This window comes from Oncorhynchus mykiss, chromosome 22 (assembly GCF_057628025.1).
Source record: "Oncorhynchus mykiss isolate SJ-2025 chromosome 22, ASM5762802v1, whole genome shotgun sequence".
Lineage (NCBI taxonomy): Eukaryota > Metazoa > Chordata > Actinopteri > Salmoniformes > Salmonidae > Oncorhynchus > Oncorhynchus mykiss.
This window is the reverse complement of record NC_143043.1, coordinates 40,849,209-40,869,675: the sequence shown is the minus strand read 5'-3', so window position 1 is coordinate 40,869,675 and position 20,467 is coordinate 40,849,209. Positions and strand designations below refer to the sequence as shown.

Below are 20,467 nucleotides of genomic sequence, written 5' to 3'. Positions count from 1 at the left end.
AATAGAAATAATTGGTACATATTGAAGATGTGCATGCTCATCCCCATAATATTTTTACATGTCTATTTTCAAAGGATAAAGCTAAAACACAACTTCATAGTTAAGAACACTATAACGATATGGAAGAAAATTAAATGTATATATTTAACAAGAAACAATATCCTTCCCTAGAACCACAATGTTATTTTTTATTTTTTTATTTCCCCTTTATTTAACCAGGTACACAAGTTGAGAACAAGTTCTCATTTACAATTGCGACCTGGCCAAGATAAAGCAAAGCAGTTCGACACATACAACACAGAGTTACACATGGAGTAAAACAAGCACCCTCTGCTATAGGGTGGTCTATAGCAGGCGGCAACGGTGAGAGACTTGTTTTTAGAGCTGTGGATATTTAAAAGTAGAAGTTCAAATTGTTTGGGTACAGACCTGGATAGTAGAACAGAACTATCAGGCTATCTTTGCAGTAGATTGCAACACCGCCCCCTTTGGCTGTTCTATATTGTCTGAAAATGTTGTAGTTAGGGATGGAGATTTCAGAATTTTTGGTGGTCTACCTAAGCCAGGATTCAGACACGGCTAGAACATCCGGGTTGGCAGAGTGTGCTAAAGCAGTGAATAAAACAAACTTAGGGAGGAGGCTTCTAATCTTAACATGCATGAAACCAAGACTATTACGGTTACAGAAGTCATCAAAAGAGAGCGCCTGGGGAATAGGAGTGGAGCCATGCACTGCAGGGCCTGGATTCACCTCTACATCACCATAGGAACAGAGGAGGAGTTGGATAAGGGTACGGCTAAAAGCTATGAGAATTGGTCGTCTAGTACGTCTGGATCAGAGAGTAAAAGGTGGTTTCTGGGGGCGATCAAATAGCTTCAAGGTTTAATGTACAGACAAAGGTATGGTAGGATGTGAATACAGTGGAGGTAAACCTAGGTATTGAGTGATGATGAGAGAGATATTGTCTCTAGAAACATAATTGAAACCAGGTGATGTTATCGCATATGTGGGTGGTGGAACAGAAAGGTTGGATAAGGTATAATGAGCAGGGCTAGAAGCTCTACAGTGAAATAAGCCAATAAACACTAACCAGAACAGCAATGGACAAGGCATATTGACATTCAGGAGAGGCATGCTTAGTCGAGTGATCATAAGGGTCCAGTGAGTAGTGAAGTTGGTTGGTGTAACGGCGATTCAGACAGCTAGCCGGGCCATCGGTAGCAAGCTAGCATAGGATGGAGGGCTGTTTTTAGCCACCTCGTGCGTTTCCGTCGGTAGATTAGTGGGGTTCCGTGTGGTAGAGGGGATCAATCCAATTGGCAAAGTAGATATAGTTATAGTGACCCAAGATAAATTGTCCAATAGACCTATTCAGATAGCAGCCGATATGACAGCTAACGATTAGCGGGCCGCAGATGGGCGTTCAGGTGACGTCGCGACGGAGGGGCCAGTTGGATAACTCAGATAATGTCGGTAGTCCAGTCGTGAAGGCCCGGTGGAGCTCCGCATCGGCAGTAAAACGGGTCCGGATAGGTGATTGTAGCCCAGGAGTGGCTGATGGAACTCTTCAGCTGGCTAGCTCCGGAATAATTGATGTTTGCTCCGGGATCGACGTAAGCCAATAGTCACACGGATAGCAGCTAGCTAGCTGCGAGATCCAGGTGTAAATGTCCAGAGCTTGCGATTGAAATGTACAAAACTGGCGATAGCTTTTCGAGCTAAAGGACAGCTGATGACCACAAACAGTTGTTAGCTGAATAATAACGTTAGCCAGTAAACTGGCTAGCTTCTGGCTAGCTTTTTGCTAGCTTCTGGTTAGCTTCTGGCTAGCTTCTGGTTAGCTTCTAGCTAGCTTCTGGCTAGCTTCTATTGTGGATTTCAGAATTGAGGTAAATTATTATTATTTTTTAATTGGTGAGGCGGGTTGCAGGAGAGTGTTTTGAAGTTGAGTTTTTGGAAAATAAATATATAAAAGATATGCGAAGAAAGATGTAAATATATATATACACGGGACACGACAAGACGAGGACAAAGGACGTCTGACTGCTATGCCATCTTGGTATAACTTTGATGGAATGTTATGGAACAATCCTTGCATAGCTTTTTCAGAATTCATCGATACATTGGCTCACATGGAAAACTAAAGGCATGGAAACCATAAATTACTTGGTAATATGAAATACATTTATTTCCATGACAGCTTTCTAAAGCAATTTTGGGTTGACCAGTGTAGATATTTTCAAATACATCAAACTTAAAAGTTTCATATCACAAAATGTTGATTTGAAATCTTTTGGACAATAGAGCAATCTTGAGGGAATCCTATTTGTCAGAAAGGATATTCATATGATAGGTAAACTATACAAAACCTTGCAGAGAGCCTATACAACAATAATCTTTTAGAAAAAATCTATACTATGATAACCAAGTTTTAAAAATAACTGATATTGGCACAAGATCGAGGGAATGTTGGAACATGACTAACGAGATTAAAGTTAACAAAAATGTACACTTAATCCATTATGAATTAATGTATAGAATTTATTATACAAGAAACTAATTTCACAAATGCTACAGCACAATGGCAGTCAAGTCTGAAGTTTAAAAATACTAAAGACTCAAAAATTCATGCCTTCTGGGAATGTAAAAAAAATGCAAAGTTATGGGGAAAGTTGGAAGTCTAAATGTCTGAGGTAAGGCAATGTAAATGTACTTTTAATTTGTCTGTCTGTATATTTGAAGACATGATATATTAGGGTGCAGTGAGATACCCGATGTGTTGGACAATACTCTTCTCATCAATTATCTTTAACAAAGTATACCAACATTTTTTAAATCAGCCAATTGTTCACCCAATGGAAAGGTCAATGCTTGATTATCAAAAAACTGAAAGAACATGGTTGACGGAGAGAAATCATGCAGTTTGAGACCATGTGGCAGAAAGTGATAATGGCACTGGAGATAGGGGTGGGGGCTAGTGGGTCTGGGCAGGTGTGATGTTGTATGATGTAGTCATTTGTATTGTCTATAAATTATTTTTAAAAAGCTAATAAAAAAACGTGTTTTTCATGAAATGTGATGATATTTCGAAGAAACCAGATCATAGTATGATTACCAAAGTATGACCAACGACTGTTGCTTCTACATTGATAAAGTTTGATCATAAAGTTATTGGTCCCCACCCCATGTCAAACACTTCAGGAGGCAGGATTATTAAGGGGATAGGGTGACATCACCCTAACTCTCATTTTAATACAACAATGGTAACATGATATTCTCTTACCTAATTTAAAAAGTAGTGCCTTGTAACCAACTTTGGAGAAGACGTGTTTGCGGAGGGCTGTGGTTTATATAGCTAGACAGCTACTCTACTAGTGACAAAATGTGACTGTACGGTGTCAGTAATTATAATTAAAAGTTTACATCTATGGCAAAGATATTTATATGTCTCCCCTTTCATTTGTGTCTGGTGTTAGCTAGTTACTGGCTAGCAAGGTATTCAGCCAGCATGGAACAAAAGGGGTAAAGGGTCATTCAAAACCCTGAAGCAGTTGTCATGTCAACACATCCGTCAGTGCTGCTGTGAACCGCATTACAAGAAGGAAAGGTGACTGATGTTTGTCGGAGATGTAGCCTTCTGGGGAAGTGCGTGAGCAGGAGCATGAATTCTTAAGTGAGAATGGCAGCAGTGGGTGGCTTGATACAGAGTTTCCTGAAGTCCAACTCGGAGATGGAAGTCATCATGCAAGGACGAGGGCGGATGGTGAGATGAAGCGAAGCGGAAAGAAGGGAGTGAGGTGTAAACACGAACCGACTGTGAAATAAAGCAGAATACTTTCTCCTTTGGGTCAAGTACAGGAGAGAAAAATGCATGTTACGCACTTGAGTGAGGAGAAAGAAGCTGTGTCAGGTGACGGGAAGGCTTCCGAGCCTCACCCCAATGATCAAGAAAATGCCTGAGATTACTCTGGCCCAGTGTGAGTATGATTCATGGAGAAAGTGGATCCATGCCTTTTGGACAATCCATTTGTGGTATCAGGCTGGGTGATGAAGGAGTTGGGTTCTGTCAATTCGGTCAAAGTATCCAGAGGTGGTCTTGTGTTGATATGTTTGTGTGCCTGCTGCTCAGAGGGAGAGGGCGCTACGCTTTCAGAGACTCCAGTGAACGTGGTCTCCTGCTTTGCTTTCTAGAGTGGAGTGCCGTTGAATAGAATGATAACTGGGGTGGGGTTGAGTGTTAAGCTGAAGTCAGGGATGCCCAGTGTTTGTAATGCACGCCATTTGGTGCAACGCAGACCTGGTGGCAAAACCGAGACTGACGAGACCCTGTCTGTGTTTGCCGGATAAGTAATTCTAGGGCATATAAATTGTCCTGTGAGAGCTTTTGTTCTGAAGCCACTACAGTGTTTCAGATGCCAAGTTTATGGTCATGTTGCAGCAGTATGCAGGAGACAGATTCCGAGGTGTGAGAAGTGGGCAGAAGGGCATGGGACAAAAGAGTGTGTAGTTTTGTTAGAAAAAGTGGTGTTTCAATTGTGGGGATGGCAATGTTGCTAGGGATCAGAAATGTGGATAAGCAATGCCCATTGCATTTATCAAGAAGAAGCATTACAAGAGACATGCCAATCAGGAGATGTACAACAAAAACAAAACATAATTGATGCAATTTCAATGTTGTTTGAGTTGCTTTGTGTATAACCAAATTTCCTTGAGATGAATTTACTGCAACACTGCTCACTGCATCCAAGTTCCTTGACATAGGCGTTTCAAAGAGCCTTCAGTCAAGGCAAGATCATGAATATACACTCACCACCCACTCAGCATGAATTTTCAAACTTCACGTTAGTTAGTCATGAGAGAAAAATGAATTCTCTATTTTTTTTGCATTTCTATCCCCAATACATATTATGGGGGATATTTTAGTCAATCAAAAAGCTATATATCATGGAAATCAGAAATACTGTTAAGGATCGGACTCTTTTTACAATTTTCGCCTAAATGACATACCCAAATCGAACTGCCTGTAGCTCAGGGCCTGAAGCGAGGATATGCATATTCTTGATACCATTTGAACGGAAACACTTTGAAGTTTGTGGAAATGTGAAATGAATGTAGGAGAATGTAACACATTAGATCTGGTAAAATATAACACAAACAAAAAAACATGCGTTTTCAAATATTTTTTTTCATCATCTTTGAAATGCAAGAGAAAGGCCATAATATAATATTGCAGTTTAGGCACAATTTAGATTTTGGCCACTAGATGACAGCAGTGTGTGTTTCAGATTGATCCAGTGAAGCGTTGCAATACTGGACAATATTTTGTTTTAAGTCTACCAAATGTGCCGAATTGGTCAATTGATACATTTTCAAGTATATAACTATAGAGAACATAAAAAAATTATACGCTAATACAACATTTTAGTTTACACACTCCCAGGAATGTCATACATGATGGATCATTAGCGTATACACTAACTTTCACACATCTAGATGGCCGGACGGGGTGGGTGTGGAACCAGAGACAGCAGGGGTTCAAACTGCAGAACCCAGTTCCTACATTTGAATATAAAAATGGATTTTATCAAGCAAAACTATGCTACATTTTTATCTCTGGGACCCTCAGGATGATAAATCAGAGCAAGATTACTGAATGTAAGTACATTATTTACCTTCAGAGGTGAATGTATCAAACCAATTGCTGTGATAAGAGTTTGTTGTTGTACACTCTTTTCAAAATAATAGCAAGGTATGTTTTTCACTTTAATAGTTACTGTAAATTGAACAGTGCAGTTAGATTAACAAGAATATAAGACAAGTCTATGTCCTGTAAAGTTTGCTGTTACTTACAACGTCATGCAAATGTTTGAGTAATCCAAAACCGTGGCCTATTGTGGAAGTGGCTTTCAGATTGTAATTTTTTGTCCACCTGTAAGAGTCAATGTCATTCATGTTAATGTCATACCCTGCAAATTTCAATTATCCTTTCTTTTTTTTACCACACCTCCAGTTTTCTAATCTTACCCAGTGGATCATAGCTCAATAACCTGGCATCAATAACCCAATTTTAACAAAACAATGGGTTGTATTCTGTCCAATATTTACTCAAATTGTGTTGTTTTTAACCCAACATTTTTGAGAGTGTAGGAGAACCAACCTAACCCTATCCTGTTCCCACATGGCAGAGGAAGTCGAGGCCTCCAGCCCTCTGCATCAGGTGATTTCTGTCATTTTAGCCAGCCCATAGGCCTCTGAGGACTTTTCACACTACTGTGCCGAACTAAACCAAGCCAAGATGAGCAGTACAGTGCTGGTATGGTTACACATCAAATCAAATTATACTTTACACCTGTTGTTTACGAAGCATGTGAAGACTAACAGAGAAATGCTTACCCAACAATGCAAAATATAAAAATTATAGAAAGATAACACAAAGAATAAATACACAATGAGAAGGGTTAAATTGCTATTTATACAGTGTACCATTACTGAGTTGATCTTCAGGGGTAAGAAGTAATTGATGTAGATATGTACATATAGTAGGGATAAAGTGACTAGACAACAGGATAGATAATAAGCAGTAGCAGCATCATATGTAATGAGTCAAAAGAGTTAGTTCAAAGGGGAGGGGGGTCAATGCAGATAGTCCGGTTAGCTATTTGGTTATCTATATAGCAGTATTATGGCTCGGAGGTAGAAGCTGTTCAGGTTCCTGTTGGCTCCAGACTTGGTGCATTGGTACCACTTGCCATGCAGTAGCAGAGAGAACAGTCTCTGACTTTGATGGCTGGACAATTTTTAAGGCATTCCTCCGACACTGCCTGGTATAGAGGTCCTGGATAGCAGAGAGCTCAGCCCCTGTGTGATGTAATGGGCCGTACTCACTACCCTCTGTAGGGCCTTGTGGTCAGATGCCAAGCATTTGCCATACCAAGTAGTGATGCAAACAGCCAAGATGCTCACAATGGTGCAGCTGTAGAACTTTGAAGATCTGATGGCCCATGCCAAATCTTTTCAGCCACCTGAGGGGGAAGAGGTGTTGTCATGCCTTCTTCGCGATTGTGTTAGTGTGTGTTGACCATGTTAATTCCTTAGTGATGTGGACAAATAGAAACTTGAAGCTCTTGACCCGCTCCACTACAGCACCCTCGATGTGTTATGGGGGCGGGCTCGGCCCTCCATTTCCTGTAGTCCACGATCACCACCTTTGTCTTGCTGACGTGGAGGGAAAGGTTATTGTCCTGGCACCTGTCATTGACCTCCTCCCTATAGGCTGTCTTATTGGCATCGGCTTACCACCATTGTGTTGTCAGCAAACGTAGTAATAGTGTTGGAGTTGTGCAAGGCCACGCAGTCATGTGTGAACAAATAAAATCAAATGTATTTATATAGCCCTTAGTACATCAGCTGATATCTCAAAGTGCTGTACAGAAACCCAGCCTAAAACCCCAAACAGCAAGCAATGCAGGTGTAGAAGCACGGTGGCTAGGAAAAACTCCCTAGAAAGGCCAAAACCTAGGAAGAAACCTAAAGAGGAACCAGGGTGTACAGGAGGGGACTATGCATACAACCCTGAGGGGCCACTGTTTTGAGGGTCAGCATAGCGGATGTGTTGCAGAAGGAGGTATTCAGTGCCAGGGTCCTGAGCTTTGAGATGAGCTTGGTGGATGCTATTATGCTGAATGTTGAGCTGTAGTCAATGAACAACATTCTCAGATAGGTCTTCCTCTTTTTCAGGTGGGAGAGGACAGTGTGGAGTACAGATCTGTGGATCTGTTGGGGTGTTATGCAAATTGAGTGGGTCCAGGGTGTCCGGGATGATGATGTGGATGTGAGCCATGACCAACCTTTTAAAGCATTTCATGGCTACACATGTAAGTGCTGTGGGTCGATAGTCATTTGGCGTTCTTGGGCACAAAGACTATAGTGGTCTGCTTAAAACATGTAGCTATTACAGACATGGTCAGGGAGAGGTTGAAAATGTCATTGAATACACTTGGTAATCCATCTGACCCACGGCTTTGAGAATGCTAACCTGTTTTAAGGTCTTACTCACATCAGCTACGGAGAGCGAGAACTGCTGGTGCTCTCATGCATGGTTCAGTGTTGCTTGCCTCGAAGCGAGTATAAAAGGCATTTTGGCTCATCTGGTAGGCTTGCGTCGCTGAGTTTCCCTTTCTAATCATCATAGTTTGCAAGCCCTGCCACATCCGACAAGTCTCAAAGCCGGCGTAGTAGGATTTGATGTTAGTTCTGTAGTGATGCTTTTCCGAAAAATATAGAAAACGGTAAATAGTATGGTCTACAGTGGCGTGTATACATGGATGCCAAGGGAAGCCAGACTTCCAGAGAGACAAAAGATTCTATTTGTATTTTTATTTTTTTTGTAAATGTTTGCATTTACAAAAAAAAACAAATACAAATAGTATCTTTCGTCTTTCTGTGTTTCATAATTTTCCTTCATTCAGCCTATTGCGTATTGATCTCACAGGAGATAGAATCCTAGCGAGCAAAACAGCGCCCCTCTGTCTCTCTAGGCCTTCTATCTGATGCTGTCTGGTCCAAACGAGTATCAAATCAAATGTTATTTGTCACATACACATGGTTAGCAGATGTTAATGAGAGTGTAGCGAAATGCTTGTGCTTCTAGTTCCAACCATGCAGTAATATCTAACAAGTAATCTAACCTAACAACTTCACAACTACCTTATACACACAAGTGTAAAGGAATTAATAACAATATGTACATTAAAAAAATTTGATGGCCGAACGGCATAGGCAAGTTGCAGTAGATGGTATAGAGTACAGTATATACATATGAGATGAGTAATGTATGGTATGTAAACATTATATAAAGTGTCATTGTTTAAAGTGGCTAGTGATACATGTATTACATAAAGATGGGAAGATGCAGTAGATGGTATAGAGTACAGTATATACATATGAGATGAGTAATGTAGGGTTTGTAAACATTATATGAAGTGGCATGGTTTAAAGTGGCTAGTGATACATTTATTACATCACTTTTTCCATTATTAAAGTGGCTAGAGTTGAGTCTGTATGTTGGCAGCAGCCACTCAATGTTAGTGATGGCTGTTTAACAGTCTGATGGCCTTGAGATAGAAGCTGTTTTTCAGTCTCTCGGTCCCCACTTTGATGCACCTGTACTGACCTCGCCTTCTGGATGATAGCGGGGTGAACAGGCAGTGGCTCGGGTAGTTGTTGTCCTTGATGATCTTTTTGGCCTTCCTGTGACATCGGGTGGTGTAGGTGTCCTGGATGGCAAGTACTTTTCCCCCGGTGATGCGTTGTGCAGACCTCACTATCCTCTTACGGTTGTGGGCGGTGCAGTTGCCGTACTAGGCGGTGATACAGCCCAACAGGATGCTCTCGATTGTGCATCTGTAAAGGTCTGTGAGTGTTTTTGGTGACAAGCTGAATTTCTTCAGCCTCCTGAGGTTGAAGAGGCGCTGCTGCACCTTCTTCACCACGCTGTCTGTGTGGGGGGACCATTTCAGTTCGTCCGTGATGTGTACGCAGAGGAACTTAAAATGTTCCACCCTCTCCACAACTGTCCCGTCAATGTGGATAGGAGGCTGCTCCCTCTGCTGTTTCCTAAAGTCCACGATCATCTCCTTTGTTTTGTTGACATTGAGTGTGAGGTTATTTTCCTGACACCACACTCCGAGAGCCCTCAGCTCCTCCCTGTAGGCCATTTCGTCGTTGTTTGTAATCAAACCTATCACTGTAGTGTGGTCTGCAAACTTGATGATTGAGTTGGAGGCGTTGCATGGCCATGCAGTCATGGGTGAACAGGGAGTACAGGAGAGGGCTGAGAACGCACCCTTGTGGGGCCCCAGTGTTGAGTATCAGCGGGGTGGAGATTTTACCTACCCTCACCACCTGGGGGCGGCCCGTCAGGAAGTCCAGGACAAGGTTGCACAGGGCGGGGTCGAGACCCAGGGTCTCAAGCTTAATGAAGAGTTTGGAGGTTACTATGGTGTTAAATGCTGAGCTGTAATCAATGAACAGCATTGTATGACATTGTTGCCGCCCGGGAAGCAGCAAGGGAAGCAAGTGAGCATTTGGCCTCCCTTGATATTTTTTGGGGCCAATCAGCATTGAGCTAGATTGAGCGAGCGCAACTGTGAATGGTCCTGGCGCACTCAAAAAAAGTGTCAAGGGATGCCAGGTTGGATTTTGGCATCACTCCTATTAAATCCCATTGAGAGCATACGTCATTGACAGAAAAACTTTAATTGTTGCATCGCGTTGTGTTGTTGTCCTCCAGTGGCTAGCTAGCTAAAATGATCCCTTTCCTAAATTATCCATGAATGGAGAAAAGGATTTGGACTTGTGGTTTTACTTAATTCTCTGTACTGGTCAATGATTATCACAGCGATTCTGATCCAACCATTAATTCATATATTTTTGTGCCCCTGGCCTGAGAGGATAGAATTCAATATTAACTAGCTAACGTTGCCCATGAATGGAAGTTAGGCAAGCAAGCATGTATTTTAGCGAGGTAGCCTTAAGACAACAACAATAAAAGCGTGTACTGTATGACAGTGATAGTCCGTTTCATCAACATGAAAGAGAGGAGGATAAAATTTATTCAACAAGTAGGGTGAATCAACATGGTTTTTCTACTTGCACGAAAACGCACACACACAGAAATCAGAACCATGGTCAGCCACATCATATTTAGCTTACATTGATTGGACTAAATTGTTTTTGGTTTCTTTATTTGTCACTGTATTAGACTAAGCAGAGGTGATTTGATGATGTTGAAATGTTGAAAATGAAATGTTTTCTTTGTAACTTGCAGTTACTCTGTGGTTATAAATCAATAGTTGTTAAGTGGTCTGAAAATGTTGGAAACATTAACTTGCTTGACCATGCTGTAGGTCATGTCTGTTACATGCAATATGCGTTGTTGCTGTGCGTTTTTTTTGATAAAACAAAGGTGTGGTAGGATTTATTCTGTCTTTTTATTGTCTCTGCCTTTAGGCTTATTTATTACGGTCGTAAGGCATATGAATTAACAGGATATAGCGCAAACAACGCAATTATCATAACAGATTGGTTGTAATATGGCTTTTTTGGGAGGGGGTGATGATTTTGCCCACACACCGCTACTGATGGTATGCAGTTTATCATGAGCTGTTGTTAACAAAGAGATACCCCCCCCTCCTTACCCGAGTCTGCTGTCCGATCTTGATGATGCATAGAAAGACCAGCGAGATGTATATCCATATCCTTGTTCAGCCAAGACTCAGAGAAACACAGCATTACAGTTAATCAGGTCCCATTGATAGGATAGTTTCGAACATAGTTCATCCAGTTTATTTGTTGTCCAGTGACTGCACATTCGCCAACAGAACAGAGGTCAATGGCGGTCTATTTGTTTGGAGGTCCCCTCGCCTGGCTCTTTTTCGCCGCTGCATCCACTTTTGAATCCAGGGGATTAGGGCCTGGTCCAGAGTAACAGAACGTCTAGAGCTGCCAACTCGTTTATCCAAATAATTTTGGTCATAATAAATTATGGGGGAGATATGATGTACAAAAAAAGGTAAGATCTGCATATAAAAACATTGCAGAATTGGTCGGGAGCCCTTAAAACGGACGCTGAAACGTGAACGTGAAAATAAAATATCAAAGCCAGCAAAGCACAGTTCGGGTCAAAAGTTGGAACTATAGTGTGAAGTGTGTACAAAAGATGGGAGAAACCACAATGGATATTGGTCAGCAGAGTTCCCTTACACTTGACCCCTCTTGAAACCAGGGTGAAATAGAGTGTGTTGTCTCAGAGCAGTGAGAATGCTGAAAGCTAGTTTGATTTATAGAGGAAGAGATGAGGCAGTGGAGAGGGCTATTTTGTTGAGGGCTGCACTACTGAGAAGTGATTCATACAACACCTGTATGGTTGACTCTGTTATTTTAGTTGGCATTATTTATCCCCATGTCTCATATTTATAGAATTTTACCCTCAAGCTTAACTTGGGTTGAAGACTTGGGATAATTTTATTAACTTACAGTTTGACTGTTAGGAAAAGGTGCAAAGGTGAGATGTATTTTTTGCAGATTGAGATTTTGTTGAACTACAGTAAAACGGATGGAGATAGATGAAATAGCCTTTTAGTATGTGTAATGCTTTGGGACTAACTCAGTTAATCTGACAATGCGAGAAACCCATTCTATGTTAAAATCCCAAGGTGTCAGCAATAAGAACATTTTATATTTCATGAAAGTAATAAATGTTTTTGATTTGTGTAATCAGTAAACATTACACCATATGCAGGTAACTGCCAAAATAAATGGAACACTTGAGTAAATGAGTGTCGTGTCTTTGGCTATGCGGGACTAATTGCTATGACATGCTATTCTATCCCTGGCTAACAAGTTGAATCAGCAATACAAAATTGGGTTTAATTATTTATTTACTAAATACCCAACTAATCACACAGAATTACACATACACATAATTAATCATAACTTGATTACAAATTACGTCATAAAGGAAGACGTCCCTAGCGGGCGGAACAGATATGACAGCTTGTTACACAAAAGAAAAGGGGCTGGGTTTGAGTGAAAGAGCGGGAAGACTGAGTACAAAGGAAGGAAGAAGCTGTGCTATCGTAAATACAGTATCTTATGCATTTTAAATTAACGCCCATTTGGAAAAGGAAAATGCAATAAATATTTACTCTGAGCTGCGCTTCAGTAGGTTGGTGGTAGATGGAAGACCGTGTTGTCAAACCGAGTCCTTTGTCCTTTGAAGAATGTCTCTGGTGGTCAATTGGATACGTTGTAGTAACATCGTTGTGTGATTGACAGGATACTCTGTCTGTTCCTTCCTAACCCTCGTTTGCAGCTGCTGTTGCTAACTCAAAGGCTAGGAGGTATCACTTCTGTAGTGAATAAGAGCTCAAAGTTCATACCATTTGCAACCAAATTGCAAATGTAACATCAGTAGGGTAGAGAGAGGAAAAAGGGGGGAAGAGGTTTTTATGACTGTCATAACCCTACCCCCAGGCCAATGTCATGACATGAGGTATACAAAGTATATTGAAAGTTGGGGAGTTCCTGAGTTAATTAAGGAATTAACATCCCATTTTGCTTAGGGCCATGTATAAAAATGCCCAGTTGCTCATTATTTTGGCTACCTTGACTAGAAGAAGACATCTCAGTACTTTGAAATAGGGGTCTCAAATGCGCATAGGGATTTTAATATATATATACACTGAACAAAAATATAAACGCAACGTGTAAAGGGTTTCATGAGCTTAAATAAAAGATCCCAGAAATGTTCCATGCATACAAAAAGCTTATTTCTCTCAATTGTTGCTCACAAATGTGTTTACATCCCTGTTAGTGAGAATTTCTCCTTTGACTAGATAATCTATTCACCTGACAGGTGTTGCCTATCAAGAAGCTGATTAAACAGCATGATCATTGCAGAGGTACACCTTGTGCTGGAGACAATAAAAAGCCACTCTAAAATGTGCTGCAGGACTGTCCACCAGTGGTGTTGCCAGAGAATTGAGTGTTAATTTTTCAACCATAACTTGTCTCCAACGTTGTTTTAGAGAATTTGTCAGTACGTCCAAGAACACAGTGGCCTGTGAAGTTTGCAACCACCAAAACTCTTCATAGAGCTGGCCACCTGGTCAAACTGAGTAATCGGGAGAGAAGGGTCATGGTCAGGGAGGTGACCAAGAACCTAATGGTCACTCTGACAGAGCTCTAGAGTTCCTCTGTGGAGATGGGGAAAAACTTCCAGATGGACAACCATCTCTGCTGCACTCCACAAATCAGACCTTTATGGTATATTGCTCAAATGGAAGCTAATCCTCAGTTAAAGGCACATGACAGCCCGCTTAAGACTCCATGAGAAACAAGATTCTCTGGTCTGATGAAACCAAGATTGAACTATTTGGCCTGAATGTCAAGCGTCACATCTGGAAGAAACCTGGCAGTATCCCTACGGTGAAGCATGGTGGTGGCAGCATCATGCTGTGGGGATGTTTTTAAGCGGCAGCGACTGGGAGACTAGTCAGGATAGAGGCAAAGATGAATGAAGCAAAGTATAGCGAGATCCTTGATGAAAACCTGCTCAGGCCCTCAGACTGGGGAGAAGTATCACCTTCCAATAGGACAACGACCCTAAGCACACTGCCAAGACAACCCAGGAGTGGCTTCGGGACAAGTCTCTGAATGTCCTCAAGTGGCCCAGCCAGAGCCCAGACTTGAACCTGATCCAACATCTCTGGAGAGACCTGAAACTAGCTGTGAAGCAATGCTCCCCATCCAACCTGACAGAGCTTGAGAGAATGTGCAGAGAAGAATGGGAGAAACTCCCCAAATACAGGTGTGCCAAGCTTGTAGCGTCATACCCAAGACTCGATGATGTAGTCGCTGCCAAAGGTGCTTCAACAAAGTACTGAGTAAAGGGTCTGAATACTTATGTAAATGTAATTTCAGTTTTGTATTTGTAATAAATGTATAAAAAAACTGTTTTTGCTTTGGCTGACACCCGTGGTATATCAGACCATATACCACGGGTATGACAAAACATTTATTTCTACTGCTCTAATTAAGTTGGTAACCAGTTTATAATAGCAATAAGACACTTCAGGGTTTGTGGTATATGGCCAATATACCACAGCTAAGGACTGTATCCAGGCACTCCGCGTTGCGTTGAGCATAAGTACAGCCCTTAGCCGTGGTATATTGTCCATATACCACACCCCTCTGGCATTATTGCTTATATATAGACTTCTTACATTTAAGAATGATGAGGGCACTGTGTTCTTGAGGACCTTCAATGCAGCAGACATGTTGTGGTAACCTTCTCCAGATCTGTGCCTCGACACAATCCTGTCTCGGCGCTCTCGGACAATTCCTTTAACCTCATGTCTTGGTTTTTGGGTCTGATATGCACTGTCAACTGTGGGACCTTATATATGTAGACAGGTGTGTGCCTTTCCAAATCATGTCCAATCAATTGAATTTACCACAGGTGGACTCCAATCAAGTTGTAGAAACATCTCAAGGATGATCAATGGAAACAGGATGCACTTGAGATCAATTTTGAATCTCATAGCAAAGGGTCTGAATACTTATGTAAATAAGGTATTTTCTTGTGGAAGAACGGTCTCCCTCCAGTAGAGTTACAGACGCTTGTACAATCTGTGCCAAAGTGGATTGAAGCAGTTCTGGCAGCTTGTAGTGGCCCAACACCCTATCAAGACACACTATGTTGGTGTGTCCTTTTTTAAATTTTACCTGTACATGGCAATGGAACAAATGTGATGTTGCAGGCAAAGCCTGCTGCAGTGCATGTATGTTATAAAAATAAGTTAACTACCAAGACAAGACATTCTATCCTATTCTATCAGTTATGTGCTATTGTCAGTGGACTCCTCAGTTCTACACAGGATTAGGCTAGATAGAGTAGCTCATTGCCCCAGGGTATGTACGCAGGCATTGACAGTCAGGTGCTTCTAGAGGGCTTGATGTGGTCTTGATGGGTTTACTGTATGCTACTGAAGCTCAATAGGACACTTATTGAAAGTGGCACAATTGGATTTTGATTGTGTTAACTTAGTGTCACACTGCATAATCCTAACGGATGGCAATTCAATCAGCTGTAGATTGGGTGGCATGGTGGAAGATCTCCAGTCACCCGCTGGTAAATTGACTTGACGGGATTGAAGGAGGAGGAGCCTGTTTGTTCGACCCACGTGATCTGTTCGTGCTAATTCGACTTAATTATTCATCAGCGAGTGGTTTAATGTTACAGAATTGGTTTGTGATTAATGAATCAATGACTGTTTCCTAATGAAAAGGGGCCTGTCTCTGCTGACTTGTCTCTCAAAGTACTGGGCTAAGCCAGCTAGTACTACTGAGATGGCTGTTGCCTTGGAAAATAATCACAATAAATTATTGATATGATAAAAAAATAAAGTAATCATCCTATTATTACCCTAATATGATCATAATTAGTTTAGTTCAAGATAATGTTATATAATGGTAGATGAGATGGTATTGTATATATTTATTGCAGAACACATTGTAAAAGCTGCAAAGGTCACAGCAAATTATCCAGTGTTAAATCAACACCGAAAGAGTGGGAACATATGCACACTGGAATTAACACACTGCTTAATGTAAAACTTAATTTGAATATTTTCCAGAGTGCCTTACCTTTCGAGTGAATTATGACATGTTTATTGCATTGATCAATGTTGACTCCTATAGGCTTCACCAAGTTAGATCCTAAGTAAATATGTTATTCACATATGTGACTCACAACCTTGATTCGGTCTTATGTAGTAATATTTGAAATTGTGTTTTTTACATTGGATAAAAGTAGACTCAGAGCTAGAAAATGGTATATCATACACTGCAGTTGAGGAATAAATGGGAAAGTAATTCAACTTTGAAAGTTGATATACTTGTCACGCCACCTTTGAATGTTTTGGTACACCTACAGTACTGGGGAGCTCTTCTTTGTCTACATCCGTTCAGCATAGTTGACACCCCACCTTAGCCCTACCTATCTCTTTAAGGATTCACATGTAAGGCCAAGCACCAATCCACCAAAGATTTCAAAGGTGAAAGTAATAGCAAAAAGTAGTAGTAAAAATACATTTTATCTAGTCCTTGGCCTATTTCCTAATCTGACTTTGGTGCAGGTCATATTGTTCTTCACATTACCATCTCTGGTAAACAAACACTATATAAAATAAAATAAAATGTTTATTAATCGCATGCTCAGGATACAGAAGATGTAAACGGTACAGTGAAATGGTTCCTTGCATAGTAGTCTTTAGACATGTAGCTAGCTAAACAATGAACCATAATCCAACCCACACTACTAGCAATACAAACTGATTGTCATAGCTAACCACCATGCATGAATCTGTAGGTATCTAAAGCTAACCAACTATATAGGTTCAATGTTAGCTAGCTAGCTAACACTAGGCTATAACCAGCAATGAAAATGGATTTCTGAAATACTATTACTAAACAGATCATACACGTAACGTTAGCTAACGAGACAGCTAATGTTAGCTAGCTAGCTAACGGTACGCTTTAACTTGCAATGAAACAACTATCTGACAAAATTAGAAATGTATAATATCTGAAAATGTGGCTTGACGATAGACCCGTATACATGGATGAACGCTTCTCCTTCTCTGTCATGGATGCCATGGTTTCCCTTAGTTTGAAGATGTAATCCAGAGACAGGTGTTTTATACAACTGCCTTCTGTGTTCTCTTTTCGACTCCATCCGCATTTGCAGTCATACTCTGCTTCCACCGGGCATTCCACTGATTTCAAAACTCGGTCAACTTCTTCCTGTTGATCGTCGTCTCTTCCTCATCACTGTCATTAGAAGACTCTACAATGTCTGGTCCGATAAAAATTATAACTAAATCAGGGATTTCCTCATCGTCTGATTCATTTTCAGAGTCAGGTTGTTAGTATGGCACGATCGTCCTACAGAAAGTAGTCCATCACAACTTTTCCCATTGATCTTTGTCGATAGCTCCTGTTAAATTCAGGCCAGAAATGTTGAGATCAGTAGCAACACTTTTTCAGTACTCCATGATCACTTTCAAAAAAGCCACAGTAGCAAGGATTATCTATACATACTGAGTAGCTTATGTTATAGACAGAAGCATGCTACATGGAGGATCAAGCCAAACTCATCTCCCAACATTTCCAGCCCATCCATCATCTCAGCCAAACATGGCTAGCGGCAAGGTTCCAGTCTTTTCCTTGGCTAAACCAACTAGGCTCGTAATTTAACCATTTTATTTCTATTTACAGATGGCATACAGGTTTGTAATTAAGGCACATGAAAAGTTCACATGTTCTAGAGGGCATTTATGCCAAAAAAGCATTTTGCTTACACAAAATGTTTGTTTTTGCTCGTGATTTTACTTTTGATAACAGATCTTCGAGTCATGCATCAAAATCACTAAGCAGTGTACTTTGAAGCAGTGTGCTGATGCCTGTAACACTTTAGCAGCAGCTCCTGGTCAATGGTGTCCGAAGCTTTCTTTTGATCACATGATCACCGTCGAGCAACCACCTGATTGGTTTGATAGAAGACAAAAGGCTATGCCGCGCATGCACTACAGAGTGTTGGATGTCATCTATAATAATTTAACTGGTCTAAATTATTTTGACCAGCAGGTTCCACTAGTGTACACTAGTTGATCAAATCCTTGTGTAATGATCCTATTTAAGACACAATTGGATGGAAAACCTCAATGCATCAGGAAGCTTGGTTTCCATCACTAGTTTTTGCATGTACATTGATTGATTCATTCATTGATTAATCTTATGCTACACAAAGATAAATAACATACATTTTTCTAAACTAATCCAAAAAGTTAGTTCGATTTTTTTGCACCCCGTTACTGAAATGGTTGTTCTAGTTTGAATGGTGTAGATAGTCTCTACACAATTTTCCTAATCCTGACAGTCATTCTGAATGCAAGTCTCGCTGAGGCTGTGTAACATGCTGTTCTCCCTGTTATCTTGTTTCCCACTCTATCCAGACTGGACATGAAGGTTTCCCTTCAGGAAATACCACTGCAGGTTGTCCTTTTGCCTAACTTTGAACTAGTTTGTGTAGTTGACCTTAGCCCTCCTCCTCTGCCAGGTACGGTCAACTTGGCAGCAGAGTGGTTGTTGTTGTTGCCCTGGGGGTTGTTACCATGGAGATAGCCTCCTGTTGCACTGTACTGTACAAGCCATATACAAAGCAATAGAGGGAGAGAGGAAATGTTTTTTTTTTAAATTATCCTTGGGAAAAACAAGGATTGTAAAACCAAACACATCAAATCAAAATGACCAGCATGGTCAAATAATAATAATCACAGTAGTTGTCGAGGGTGCAGCATGTCAGCACCTCAGGAGTAAATGTCAGTTGGCTTTTCATAGCCGATCATTAAGAGTATCTCTAACACTCCTGCTGTCTCTAGAGAGTTGAAAACAGCAGGTCTGGGACAGGTAGCACGTCCGGTGAACAGGTCAGGGTTCCATAGCCGCAGGCAGAACAGTTGAAACTGGAGCAGCAGCACGGCCATGTGGACTGGGGACAGCAAGGAGTCATCATGCCTGGTAGTCCTGATGCATGGTCCTAGGGCTCAGGTCCTCCGAGAGAGAGACAGAAAGAGAGAAAGAGAGAATTAGAGAGAGTATACTTAAATTCACACAGGACACCGGATAAGACAGGAGAAATACTCCAGATATAACAGACTAACCCTAGCCCCCCGACACAAACTACTGCAGCATAAATACTGGAGGCTGAGACAGGAGGGGTCAGGAGACACTGTGGCCCCATCCGATGATACCTCCGGACAGGGCCAAACAGGCAGGATATAACCCCACCCATTTTGCCAAAGCACAGCCCCCACACCACCAGACTACACTCAATCATATGACCCACTGACCAAATCGGAAAGATAGGTAGGAGCAAGCCCATGTAATGCTTTGTAGGTTAGCAGTAAAACCTTGAAATCAGCCCTTGCCTTAACAGGAAGCAAGTGTAGGGAGGCTAGCAGTGGAATAATGATCAATTTTTTCGGTTCTAGTCAGGATTCTAGCAGCCCTATTTAGCACTAACTGAAGTTTATTTAGTGCTTTATCCGGGTAGCCAGAAAGTAGAGCATTGCAGTAGTCTAACCTAGAAGTAACAAAAGCATGGATACATTTTTCTGTATCATTTTTTGGACAGAAAGTTTCTGATTTTTGCAATGTTACATAGATGGAAAAAATATGTCCTTGAAACGGTCTTGATATGTTTGTCAAAAGAGAGGTCAGGATCCAGAGTAACGCAGAGGTCCTTCACAGTTTTATTTGAGACGACTGTACAACCATTAAGATTAATTGTCAGATTAAACAGAAGATCTCTTTGTTTCTTGGGACCTAGAACAAGCATCTCTGTTTTGTCCGAGTTTAAAAGTAGAAAGTTTGCAGCCATCCACTTCCTTATGTCTGAAACACAGGCTTCTAGCGAGGGCAATTTTGGGGCTTCACCATGTTTCATTGAAATGTACAGCTGTGTGTCATCCGCATAGCAGTGAAAGTAAACATGTTTTCAAATGACATCCCCAAGAGGTAAAATATATAGTGAAAACAATAGTGTTCCTAAAACGGAACCTTGAGGAACACCGAAATTTACAGTTGATTTGTCAGAGGACAAACCATTCACAGAGACAAACTGATATCTTTCTGACAAATAAGACCTAAACCAGGCCAGAACTTGTCTGTGTAGACCAATTACATACACAAATAGATCCAGTTCTGTGTGTCAGTAATGCTCATTTCATGCCCCTGTGCCATGGCAGCAGTAGCTGTGTTGTGGCTGTGGCCCAGGGACCAGGCTGTAGTGTGGAGCAAGGCCCAGGGCCCAGGGCTGCTGAGCCTGGCTGAAGAGACTCT

At 41.2% G+C, this 20,467-nt stretch overlaps 1 pseudogene; it reads right to left on the bottom strand.

Moving 5' to 3' along the window:
• Positions 1–394: 394 nt before the first annotated feature.
• The window catches only part of LOC149972861 (uncharacterized), a 43,161-nt pseudogene continuing 23,088 nt past the window's right edge, over positions 395–20,467 (bottom strand).